Source organism: Vigna unguiculata, chromosome 6, assembly GCF_037176805.1.
Source record: "Vigna unguiculata cultivar grain cowpea cultivar isolate G323 ecotype 2 chromosome 6, ASM3717680v1, whole genome shotgun sequence".
In the NCBI taxonomy this organism is placed as follows: Eukaryota; Viridiplantae; Streptophyta; class Magnoliopsida; order Fabales; family Fabaceae; genus Vigna; species Vigna unguiculata.
Genome location: NC_140797.1, coordinates 18492444 through 18504261, shown reverse-complemented (window position 1 = coordinate 18504261; position 11818 = coordinate 18492444).

Below are 11818 nucleotides of genomic sequence, written 5' to 3'. Positions count from 1 at the left end.
GCTACTTGGCCAAATAAGCCCACCTTGATATTAATCCATTGGTATCCCCTTTGAGCTTTAAACCTTTTTTTCTTGTTTTAAGCCTATTGCATAACCTTGAAAAGAAAAAGATCATATTCTTACTTTAGGAAGAAAGAATGAGCTAATGGATTGTGTTCAGGAGGAATAAAGTGTATGGGTGAGTACCTCATCCACAAATTAATAAAAATGGCAAAAGGAAAAATTGTTGATGAAAAAGTGTTGAAATAATTGCTTTCTAAAAAAAAAGAGAGCAACAAAGCAATAAACGAAAAAGAGTTGTTTTTGAAATTATCCTCCATTATTCTTCTTACATTACTATTTCAAAAACCCAAGAGTCCTAAAATTTTTCCTACCTTTGCCTTGGCCCTGTTATAACCTATGAAAAGTCCTCATGATCTTTGATTGCATATTTTCTGAAAGTTTGTGAATATTAGAGTCTTGTTAAGTATTATGAGTGTTTACTTGCATGGGTATTTTGAGTGAAAACACAAGCCAAAACACTTAGAGAATTTTGGTGAGAAAATACACATCTAACTTGAGTGCTTTCTTTCATAATTGATTGTCTTTTGAATTCAAAAGATTAACTCCTGTGTGAAAAGTAGAATCTTTCCATTCGTTTATGCATGGTAACTTAATTTCTAGAATATTGATTTATCTCAAGTAAGGTTCATTCCTTTGATCTAGTGTTGATATGAAGTAAAATACCTCAGAATAAAGTTTTGAAATTGCTCAATTTTGCCCAGGAGTGCAAAAGGATAAGTGTGTGGGTATGATGAATGCGTATTTTTTCCCTCATTTAATGTTTAATTCTGGGTATTTAATTGAATTTGTGTGCTTAAAGATTGATTTAATTGGGATTTCCTATAATTGGGTTTATTGAGCATGAGATACAAAAACATGTTAAAAATAGCTTTTTAGTTGCATAAATGTTCTTTGGATATTTTTGAGGTGTGTTAGTGCAGCTACAGCTAAGTTGAGCTCATGGAGGTGTGGAAATAAATTGATTAAAGCTTCATGACAACTTAAAGATAAATCCAAGAATAAGAAATTATCAAAAGCACAAAAATTCAGGCCAAGCATTGCATGAAGACGGCAAGAAAAACTTGAAAAAGTGAAGAAGTTTGGCTAAACCAAGAAGAGAGGAACAAAAAAAAATTTGACCTTGCGGTTTTCTTTATCTTTATGATAGAAGATAATTTGGGAAAAATATATCTTTAGATATTTTATTTGATATTTTTAAATAATTATCTTATTTAATTATATCATAAAATATTAAAAGATATTAACTACCAAATATTTTTAAATATGACAAGATCTGCTGGAATCTTTTTAGATCCACAACAAACAAATATATCTTGAAGATATTGGATTATTTAGAAGATAATTTGAGGAGATTGCAAAGGGTTGATTTGGAAAATTAATACAAATATTAATTGGTGATAATTTATCATATATCTTTAAGTAATTAATTTATTTAATTATATTAGATATTGATATTATCAACCAACTATATTTGTCAAATACTCTATATCTCTGCAATTATTTTTAAATATTTATATTTATCTTTATTTTAAAAGATATTTGAGAGATTTTAGCAACATAAAAGCCCAGTCCAATTCCTACATAAAGAGACCAAGGGAAAACAAGCTCGGGACTTCGGAGTTTTGGAACCCTTAGGGGTGCCTAATTTCGTTTCCTTTCTCTCTTTTCTTCTCTCTATTCTTCTTTTGTTTTGTATTCCATGAATTGCTAAACTTCTTGGGTTGATTCCATTGTAATTTCATTATGGATTTTGAGGTTAAAATGAATTAATTTCTTTGTTCTTTTTATTATTGTTGAGGTTCTAATTCAGCTATTTCTTTTATCTTTGAATCACGTAAAAAGTAATGATTTTAAATCTATATGCATGTTGATCATGAGTTCAAGGGTTTTTAAATTTAATTGAGACTTTACTTTGATTTTATTTAGAAACTTTCATGTGATTGAATGAATTTTTACCAATAATTCAGACTTTACTTTGATTAAAGGTATTTACTCTAACTACAATTAATTGAGACTTTACTGTGATTAATTAAGCTTTTTATTTGGTGAGAAGATAAAAGAATAGACATGATTAGGCATAGTAAATTTGATTGAGACTGTACTTTGGTTGAATTTACTATGGATAATCTAAAAGTTCTCACTTTTAATTGAGACTGTACTTTGGTTCAAAGTGAGAACGCCAACAAATTAATTGAGACTTTACATTGATTAATTTGTAAATCTATAACAATAATTAATTGAGCAATAATCTTTAGATAACCGATGATGAATCTATCTTGAAAAAACAATGGAATCAATATATTTGACTAACTCTTTTGTATAGATTTTATAAGAACTAACTTGTTAAAATCAATTCCGTGTTCGTTGGGAGACGACTTTGGGTTACTTTACCCTTTCTATTTTCTTGACTATTATCTTAGCAATACTGAAGTTGCTATAGTTTAGTAGTATTAATTTGAACGCGTCAACGACAGCGTTATCAGTAATCTTGTTTTTCTTTGATTTAAATATAATTTGTAATCTATCACATCCATCAAATCACTCACAAACTTTAACAAACTTTACTCTTAATCCACCCACTTTCACCTTTAATCCACTTAAAGTGAACAACACAAACTTCACACTGTAATCACCTTGATCTCATCCTCTCCCTCTCTATCCAATCAACCTTAAGGGAGAGAGGGGAAGGAAAAGGGAAATTCTTTTATTTTTAAATTATCTCTGTCATGTCTTGGTTTGAGGGTGATATCAAGATTACAATTATATTCGCAATTTCTTTTTCAGTTTAATTATTAAAATGATGTAAAAATATGACTTTTCAAATTATTTTTACAAAAATAATTAATAACGAAAATTTGAAAATTGTTATAAAATAAGGTTTAAGAAGTAATTTTTAATTATAAATTTTTTTATTACATTATCTTTTAAATATTTTTTATTAAAATATGTTACTTTAATTTATACATTTTCATATTTTTTCTACGATAAATCAAACTTCTATTATGATAATTTTTAATTATTTTTAAAATAAAGTACAATTTCGTAATCTTGTTTTTCTTTGATTTAAATATAATTTTTAATCTATCACATTCATCAAATGACTCACAAACTTTAACAAACTTTACTCTTAATCCACCCACTCTCACCTTTAATCCACTTAAAGTGAATAACACAAACTTCACACTGTAATCCACTTGATGTCATCCTCTCCCTTTCCATCCGATCATCCTTGAGGGAGAGAGAGGGGAAGGAAGATGGAAAGTCTTCTATTTTTAAATCATCTCTGTCATGTCTTAGTTTGAGAGTGATATCAAGATTAGAATTATGTCCGCAATTTATTTTTTCGCTTTATTATGAAAATGATGTAAAAATATCACTTTTTAAATTATTTTTAAAAAAAAATTAATAACTAAAATTTCAAAATTGTTATAAAATAAGGTTTAAAAAGTAATTTTTAATTATAAATTTTTTTATTACGTTATCTTTTAAATATTTTTTTAATAAAATATGTTACTTTCACTTTTATATTTTCATATTTTTTCTACGATAAATCAAACTTATATAATGATAATTTTTAAATATTTTTAAAATAAAGTACAATTTGGTAATCTTGTTCTTTTATGATTTAAATATAATTTTTAATCTATCACATCCATCAAATCACTCACAAACATCAACAAACTTTACTCTAAATTCACTCACTTTCACTATTAATCCCCTTAAAGTGAATGATGAGGGAGAGACAGGGGAAGGAAGAGGAAAATTCCTCTATTTTTCAATCATGTCTGTTATTCAATAGTTTGAGGGTGATATCAAAATTTCAATTATGTCCCCAATTTACTTTTTAGCATAATTACGAAAACCATGTAAAAATAACGAGAATATAAAAAGTGTTATAAAATAAGGTTTAAAAAGTAATTTTTAATAATAGAATTTTTTATTACGTTATCTTTTAAATATATTTTTATTAAAACATGTTACTTTCATTTATGCATTTTCATACTTTTTCTGTGATAAATCAAACTTATATAATGATAATTTTAATTATTTTTAAAATAAATTACAATTTGGTAATCTTGTTTTTCTTTGATTTAAATATAATTTTTAATCTATCACATCCATCAAATCACTCACAAACTTCTTTAACAAACTTTACTCTTAATCCACCCATTTTCACCTTTAATCCACTTAAAGTGAACAACACAAACTTCACACTATAATCCACTTGATGTCATCCTCTCCCTCTCCATCAATTCAACCTTGAGGGAGAGAGAGGGGAAGGAAGAGGGAAATTCTTTTATTTTTAAATCATCTCTGTTGTGTTTTGGTTTGAGGGTGATGTAAAAATTTCAAAAATTATGTCCGCATTTTCTTTTTTAGTTTAATTATTAAAATGATGTAAAAATATGAATTTTGAAATTATTTTTAGAAAAATAATTACTAACAAAAATTTGAAAATTATTATAAAATAAGGTTTAAAAAGTAATTTTTAATTATAAATTTTTTTATTACATTATCCTTTAATAATATTTTTATTAAAATATGTTACTTTCATTTATACATTTTCATATTTTTTTTCTTTGATAAATCAAACTTATATAATGATAATTTTTAATTATTTTTAAAATAAAGTACAATTTGGTAATCTTGTTTTTGTATGATTTAAATATAATTTTTAATCTATGACATCCATCAAATCACTCACAAACTTCAACAAACTTTAATCTAAATCAACTCACTTCCACCTTTAATGCCCTTAAAGTGAACAAGACAAGCTTCACACTCTAATCCACTTGAATTGATCATATCCCTCTCACTCCAATCACCGACGAGGGAGAAAGGGGAAGGAAGAGGGAAATTCCTCTATTTTACAATCATGTCTCTTATGCAATGGTTCGAGTTTAATAAATACATTTATGCATTTTCATATTTTTTCTGCGATAAATCAAACTTATATAATGATAATTTTAATTATTTTTAAAATAAAGTACAATTTAGTAATCTTGTTTTTCTTTGATTTCAATATAATTTCTAATCTATCACATCCATCCAATCACTCACAAACTTTAACAAAGTCTACTCTTAATCCACCCATTTTCACCTTTAATCCACTTAAAGTGAACAACACAAACTTCACACTGTAATCCATTTGATGCCATCCTCTCCCTCTCCATCTAATCAACCTTGAGGGAGAGAGGGGAAGGAAGAGTGAAATTCTTCTAATTTTAAATCATCTCTATTATGTCTTTATTCGAGGGTGATATCAAGATTACAATTATGTCAGCAATTTATTTTTCAACTTAATTATGAAAATGATGTAAGAATATGACTTTTGAAATTATTTTTACAAAAATAATTAATAACAAAAATTTGAAAATTGTTATAAACTAAGGTTTAGAAAGTAATTTTTAATTATAAGTTTTTTATTACATTATCTTTTAGTTATTTTTTATTAAAATATGTTACTTTCATTTATACATTTTCATATATTTTGTACGATAAATCAAACTTATATAATGATAATTTTAATTATTTTTAAAATAAAGTACAATTTGGCAATCATTTTTTTATGATTTGAATATAATTTTTAATCTATCACATCCATCAAATCACTCATAAAGTTCAACAAAATTTACTCTAAATCCACCCACTATCACGTTTAATCCACTTAAAGTGAACAACACAAACTTTGTAATGCCCCATCAAACTTTGCTGGGTGGTGCTTCAGACAATCCTCTAAGCTCCACTCCTTGACTGTAGGTCGTGGTTCAGGACCAAACATAGGGGCAGCCGCCCTGTTCTCCTCCAGCTGGCGGAGGGCCTCCATATGCTGCCGATGAGCATCCTCAACAACTACCCTCGCAGCCTCCATCTGCTGCATCACTGCCTGCTGCTGCTCAAGCGACGCCGCCTGTCGCTACATGGATGCCTCATGTTGTTGCATCATCGCAGCACTTTGTTGCGCCATAGTCGCTACCATCGCCTCTATGGCTCTAGCGATATCAGGTACGTCTCCCTGGGATGATTGTGAAGTCCTACGAGGAGGTGCCATAGTCCACTGGCACACAGAAAATCACTTGGTTAGGCTCGATAAAGACAAAAATTTAACTAAGAACACTCAAAAGACATAGAGAAAGCTAAGCGAACATCCAAGTCCGCAGTCCTAAGGAATGATCGCTCTGATACCATAAATGTAACGCCCAATTTAATTTAAAGCGCAAAATTAAAGGAAACGTCACACATAGATAACAATGTAGCGTAGTCCTGGGGTCCTTAACACAACCCCTACAAACCGGGCACGCCACGATGCCAAAGGAAAACTAAATAAAAGTCTGACAAAAGAGGAAAAGGTAGCAAGACATAAAAACAATACATGGGCCATAGCCCTAACAAAAAAATCATAAAGGAAAGAAATATAAGATCCAGCCTAGATGGCTAAGCAGCGAAATCGCCATTTCCTTGTTGACCGCGGGAACCTCGCCCATCTTGATGAAGGATTATGTTGTTCCTTTTTAAGATTATTGAATATGGTGTGAGTTGATTACGAAAGCTAAGTGAAATCCCCACTGGACATTAAGATAGCAAGCTATCTAGATGTGAAGGTTCCTTTCACAAAGCTCAAGAGAAGAAGATGATGGATTGATTCAAAACAAAAAGGAAATGGAAAGCACATAAACCATAGAAAATCAAGAACAATTAAAGGAAGAAGAAAACATAAAATGGAAAGGAAAGGAATGGTATAAATGTGAGAAGCACGCCACTACAAGGCTAGGCTAGAAGCCATGGCAACCTTGAAGATGAGTGGATGTGTGCCGCCACTTGCTATGCAAGATAAGGCTTAAAAGTATTCACTCCAGAGGGAGGAAACTCTCACAAATGGTTGAGACACAAGAGTGTTTTTACTTCAAAATGTTCAACCCTTTTACATGTCTAGGAGCACCCCTTATATAGAAGAGTTTAGGGGCCTCTAAGCAAATAAAAGATACCTAAGGATGTCTCTATAAAAACCTAACCCTAGCTTCTAGAAACTAGGTCAAATAAGGTTACAAAAATGAGAGACAAAAGAGCCAACTATGGTGTGTGCAAGGCTAATTTCGTTCTAGCACAAAAGGAGACAAAGAATGTGTCTCATATGTCTCCAAAAAGTGGCCAAAGTGTGTTAAAACAAAGGAGACCAAAGGTACATAGGTACACTTGTTTTATGCCTTTTACTTTATGCTTTATGCCTTTACTTTACTCTCTCATCCACATCATTTATGCTCCCCAATCATCATGCGCCACCTAGCATTGCTTTCTTACTCCTAATTAACCTACAAAACAAATAAACATAGATGAACATGTTGGCTTAAGTCAAGTCAACTATAGTCAACAAGTCAAACCTAGTCAAAGGTCAACAAGTCAACTAAAGTTGATTCAACTAAGTCAACTTAGGGAATCAAAAATAACAAACACAAATGAAAGGGATGAAGAATTAGTGAACTTCCTTTCTAAACATGCTTAGTCTTTTTAAGCATGTGCCTTCATCCTTGGTTGGGGTCAATCCTTCATCACATCTACTCCCATCAATTAAATTGACGATCATCGCAAGAAAGAACAGCCACATACAAGAAAATCATACAACAAACAGGGTAAGCTAGAGCCAACAACATTCTCATCATACAGTCAAATATATATTCACCATTCAATACCCATACAACAACCAAGCATGTTATGACTCTCAATCAATACACTACGACGCGACTCAACTCATTCGGATACGTATAACTTGGTCGGATTCAGCGGATGCTTGCACTTGTGGTGGATACCTCTGCTCACCCCCGAGCTTTGTGTTACAAGTGTTATGATGAATCAAATTTCCCTCACCACAAGGTTAGCCTTTAATGAATTATGGGCCTCTTGCTACACTTAGCACAAGAGTCAATCCGCTCTAAGTGAGACTAACTGACTCCTTAGAGTGTCAGGATGCAACCTTAACTTGAATCCTTACCTAGTTATACAGATGGGGCACCACCATGGACACCCACTAACAGGGGCCATGGAATTACGTCCCGACCACTGAAGCGCGGCCCTGGAAATCTCGCCTAGAGATCCCAAGGACTTATGCATTGACACGGACCAAACTTTCTCCATCAACCAAACAGATTCAGCATGCATACACACAACCTATATACATATACATAAAATTTCTCGTACTCCACCTCTTTTGTATTCCCAACCAAACCATGCCAACTCATTATTCTCGAATCCAAAATATGGAGGTCTGTCTCATATCATTACCATGCCACATTGTTACCAACCCTTTCATGTCTCATGTCGAACTCATGCCAAACTCATCATTTCAATTTCATGAATCATCTCATACAATTATCATGTTCAGATCATGTTAAAACTCATAAATCACAACTCATACACCACATCATTCATATAGACCATTCAGTTCATGAATTTAAAGATAACACTCATATAAGCATATTGTCCACTTTTGAAATCAAGGAAACATCAAAACAAACCCCTTTCTCGCCCAGCATCTCGCTTAGGCGGAAAGGTCTCGCCCAGGCAAGGAGGACCCTCGCTCAGGCGAGCTCCCTTCGCCTAGGCGAGAGCTCGACTTCCATTATGAGAACCCTGCACGCGTTCTCGCTTAGGCGAGTCCCTCCTCGCCTAAGCGAGGCGTTCGCTTGCCCAAAAGTACAGTGGGTTGCTTGGGCGACCCTTCGTGGAGAAATATATAGGCGAGTCCCTGTTACTCTCGCCTAGGCGACACAGGCTCGCTAGGGCCATTTTAATAGACTTCGCCACTATTCCTCATTGTCATCAACACAGTTCATGCCCAATCAACAACACAAATCATGCCATACACTCACAGTCACATATAAACACGAAAATCACAGAACACGATCAAAACTACCAACATTGCACCAGACAATAAGGTTCTAGCTTCCGTTACCTGGAAGTAGCTAGAAGGTGCCTCGAATGTAACCAACGGAGCACGGCAGCTCAAAAAGGGGGAACTTGCACGCTGAAAAAGATAGTGGAGCAGAGTTAGGAACTAAGCTCACGGTGAAACCCTACTGTACAAACGGACAGATGCTCATGGAGAAGAAGTGTGAGCTGAGAGATAACTTACGTGGGGTAAGAACTAGGTTTGAGTTAGCTCGAAGAATGGCTTGGGAAGAAACTGTAAGACCCAGGAAAAATTAAATAATTAATTAAGTAATTAAGTGGATAAATGTGGGTAAGGGGAACCTTTAAAGTAATAAATGCGGAGTGTATAACATGGAAAAGTACTAGCTCATATGGTTGAGAGTACTTCGATTGTGTGAAAGGACTTGGGTTCGAGTCCTATGTATGTTATTTTTTTATGTGTTATTAAATTTGTGTATATTAAAACGTGTTGTGGGTTTTATGATTATTGAATTGTATTGGTTAGTATGAAATATGAATTGGTTGCATTGGTTAGGCATTGAGTTGGCTTGTGCATGGATGTGGGTTCAAACCTTGGGAGACCCAAAGGAAACTTCATTTTTGCCATATTAGGTTTTGATTTGAAGTTGAAGGGTTAAGGAAAAGCCTAGCAGGAGTATCATTTAGGGGAAGCTGGAAAGCAAGCCAATTAGTGAGTTTGAATGGTCATTTTCCCCTCTTAATGCAGTTTTTTCGTTCAAGGTTTTAACTCATCATTAAAACACCACTAAAGAGCCTAATTGTGAGGGAAAAGAAAGTTTTCTACAGAGGGTATTGTGAGGTAGACAGAGAGTGCGAAATTTAGTGAGGAACTAAGAGTGTGGGTGGATCAGTGGGGGCTGAATTGAGAGAAGGCTAGGGAGATCAATTAGAGTTCAAGGAAAGAAGTAGAAGAATATCGGGGAAAGCTTTAATCCATGTTAGGGGAGTTGTTTTTCTTGTATATATATATATCTATATATATATATATATATATATATATATATATATATATATATATATATATATATGTATGTATATGTCGTTCGTGTTTTTCTGGACTATATGGAATGTGTAAATTGATGATCCACTGTTATTTTCTGCGTTTTCTGGAAAAATTCCAGAAACCGCCTGGCGGGGTTGAAGGACCGCCAGGCTGCTCATGCCACCAGCGCTTGTTTTCTGGGTTTTGATATGCACCGCCTGGCGGCTAAGGGTAGCCCGCCAGGCGACACGAACTGGGTTACCCAGTTCCTTCTGATTCTTGGTATTTTTGTGGTGTGCGAGGTTCGGAGAGAATCTGGTGATTTGAATATAACTGATTTGATGGATTGTTGATTGTAAAATTTATAATTGGTGGATTAATAAATGAATTATAATGGAATTGGGAATTTAGGGTTTACGAGGAATTAGAATTGGAAAACATGGTTGATCGCGATGGTGAGTTTTGTTGATTGAAAATAGACAATTAATGTGATTAGGATATGAATGTTGATTGTTGTGTGGAGGTGGAGATATGTTAGAATTAATGCAAAAGGAATTTGAATTAGTGGTGAACACTGTGAATGCTGGAAAATGTGGCAGTGTGCGAAACTGGTATGAATCGCCTGGCGGCACTTGGGTTAAAAGTCAGTAAATCTCTTTTCATGAATTAAGTGAACATACCAACATGTAGGGGCTAAGGATTAAGTTGTGGAATGACTTGAGGGTAAACGAAATCTGAGAAGATCAATATACGATATACCTTGTATTGGGATAAGCGGTGAACATACCAATTATACTAGAGGGCTTGTTCTTATAATGATTTATGCAATATATTGAAATGTGATGATTAAGACTTGGGTTTAGATAATTGTGCATATTTCGTTTTGGTTTGATGCATGTATTGTAATGCTCTGAATGTATGTATGCTGAAACATTGTGTAAATGGGAGTCTATTAAGACCTGTAAAAGGGACCAAAAACCAGTAGCATTGCGCTACTGGTATAGCGCCTGGCGGTGCGGGGTGTACCGCCTGACGGTAGAGTGAAAATCAGTGGCAGTGGCCACTGTTAGCGCTGGGCGCCTGGCGATAGGGTAGTCTCCGCCAGGCGGTGACGGAAAATTATGGGTCCTGTTTGGACCGCAGCGCCTGGCGGTGGGAGTGTGACCGCCGAGCGGTTTTCTACCAGTATCCGCCTAGCGGTGTCTAGGCGGTACCAGGGGTTTGTGTGGCTATACAATTATCTTTTTTTGCTTGATTAGTGAACTCGAAGGACTAAGTTCACTTCTTTTATGCTTGGGTTGATGGACTAAGTCCAATAGAGGATTGGGACGTGCTTGAGTGGTGGAACGCATGATGGGCATGGAACTAGATGAGTTCCCGTCGGCTACTATTGGGCGAGGAGTCCTTAGTATGGTGATTGCATGTGTTGTGCGCACGATGGGCAAGGAACTGTGGTGTTCCCGTCGGCTACTATCGGGCGAGGAGTCCATAGTATGGTGATTGCGTGCGTGCTAGGGTCCAAGTTGTGTAAGCTTGGATGTGTTACTACAGGCGAGGAGTCTGTAGCGTTGGACTATGAGCAGGATTGGCTCGTAGGGTTGGACCACGAAAGGGATAGTTTCGTGGAAGCACAGTGAAAGTCCCAGGACCTAGTTTCATGCATGGGACTCAGGAAGGATTCTGAGATCGTGGTGAATAACTTGTACTTAACATGTATCTGTAAATTTTATTGGGATGGGTATCATATTTAATTTGTTTAAATGCATAACTCACCTTATCTGTGTGTGCATGGCGATGATCGAATGATTCGTTATCCAGGAGCAGATG